Source organism: Penaeus chinensis, chromosome 15 (genome assembly GCF_019202785.1).
Source record: "Penaeus chinensis breed Huanghai No. 1 chromosome 15, ASM1920278v2, whole genome shotgun sequence".
NCBI classification, from domain to species: Eukaryota; Metazoa; Arthropoda; class Malacostraca; order Decapoda; family Penaeidae; genus Penaeus; species Penaeus chinensis.
This window is the reverse complement of record NC_061833.1, coordinates 19,282,934-19,285,433: the sequence shown is the minus strand read 5'-3', so window position 1 is coordinate 19,285,433 and position 2,500 is coordinate 19,282,934.

Sequence of the window (2,500 nt, the reverse complement as noted above, 5' to 3'; positions counted from 1 at the left end):
CCAACTATTCCTGCTGTGTATCTAATAATTGATACAGCTCTTGCGTTAATTACAACGATGGTATTTCTGCTCTTAAGCTTTGACTTCAGTATTTTTTTTACCCGTCTGATGCACTCTTTTCGAACATTCTCTTTCATGATCTTATCCTTTATACTATCTGCTTCAAGCACCCCTTGGTACCTGTATCCCTCCTCGATGTCGATCTCTTTGATTTTGTTTACCGATGTTAATTCTATGCCATCACTTTTGTGATGGCGGCCTTTTTTCATCACAAGTACTCCACACTTCTTGATACCAAATTCCATCCTGATATCATCACTGAAGATTCTTACAGTATTCATCAGGGTGTCGAGTTGTTTTTCTGTCTTCCCAAACAGTTTGAGATCATCCATGGGGCCTGATGTTCGGAACTGGTACCCTGCATTTACCTTTCGAAGGATGTGAAACAAAGGTATTAAACAGATCACAAAGAGGAGAGGGGAGAAACTATCTCCTTGGAAGATACTTCTTTTTATTCTTACTCTACCTAGACTTTTATTACCAGATGTTAGTTCGGTCTCCCAGTTTTTCATACTATTTTCTATAAGGCTTCTGATGTTGTCCGCCACCTCAAGCATTGCGAGACATCTTAAGATCCAGGAATGGGGCATCATATCAAAAGCCTTTTTGTAGTCTATCCAACCCATTCCAAGGTCGACCTTCCTTCTCTTACAGTTCCTTATTATGGCTTTGTCTATTAACAGCTGGTCCTTTGTGCCTCGTGATTTTTTTTCGACAACCCTTTTGTTCTTCTGGTAAGAGGCTGTTGCTGTCAAGGTGGGAATAAATTTCCTCCGAGATAGTGCTGGTGAAAAGTTTCCACATTAGGGACAGCAGGTAACTGGCCTGTAGTAGGTGACCTTGGTTCCCTTAGTTTTGTCCTTCATAATGAGAACTGTTCGTCCTTTTGTAAGCCACTCTAGGACTATTCCTGATATGAGGGAGTCATTAAACATGGCTGTAAGGATAGGGTGGATGGATTTGATGTTTTTAATCCAGTACCCTTGCACACTATCTGGCCCTAGTGCCTTCCAGTTGGAAAGCTTGCTTGCTTGTTTTCTTAACATTTCCAGTGTTATGGAAAGATCGTCTTGTTTCTTCTGCTGAACCTCTGTCTCAACACTCCTTATCTTTTCTGCCCTTTCATTATGTGAGACATCTTTTTCCCCATATACTCTTCCAAAATTCATTTATTGCCTCAGCATCGGGAATCGCATCCTCTCCTCTCTCAGTTCCTTCCAACTTCTCAAAGAGTTTTTTCTGGTTGTTTTGGAATAGGCGGTTTTGGTGGTATTGTTCAATCCGGTTATCATATCTTTTTATCTTCTCAGCCTTAGCTAGAATTCTGTGCTTTAATTCCTCAGTGACAGTCAACATCCCCTTCTTTTTCACTTTATACTTCTCATAAAGCCGAGCCTTAGTGTTGTCGTTCTTGAGCATGTTGTTCTTCAAACTTTCTAATTTACTGAGGTCCTGTCCAATAGTTCTGATTTGCCCATTCAAGCGTTTCTTCCACCAGGGTTCTTGCTTTTTCTTTGGTTGTTTCTTTACTATACCAAGTAGCCTCATTACTACACATGCTACATGCTTTGAGTATCCTATTGCACTGTAGGAGATCTTGAAGATCAAGGTAACGTACTGTTCTATCCACTTTGGCTGTTGCTGTTTTCAAACTTTTTTTTGTCATAAAATCAGAGGCTAATCGGGTCTTCAGTGACCTCTTTACTTAACTCCTCTTGTAGCATTCTCATTATCCCGATCTCTTCATCTCCTAAGCCATCTGCTCTCATCCTTTCCTCTACATTTTCAGTAGTTGCTTCGGAAGCTACTTCAACATCAACAATCTCCTCGTTGTCAACCACTACATTCGACCGTTCATTATTATTATTATTATTATTATTATTATTATTATTATTATTATTATTATTATTATTATTATTATTATTATTATTATTATTACTATTATTATCATTATTATTATTATTATTATTATTATTATTATTATTATTATTATTGTTGTTGTTATTATTACTATTACTATTACTATTATTATTATTATTATTATTATTATTATTATTATTATTATTATTATTATTATTATTACTATTATTATTATTACTATTATTATTTATTATTATTATTATTATTATTATTATTATTATTATTATTATTATTATTACTATTATTATTATTATTATTATTATTATTATTATTATTATTATTATTATTATTATTATTATTATTATTATTATTATTATTATTATTATTATCATTATTATCATTATTAGCATTATATATTCTTATCTCAATCATTATCATTCCTTTATGTATATTCCGTGACAATAAGTGAAATAAAACACCTACCGAGGCGGCCAACCAGGACCAGCGAAGCGATCTGATTCCGTTTATGATCGAGTGACCTTTTTCTGCCTTTCTACATCTCTGCAGACCTGGGTGACCT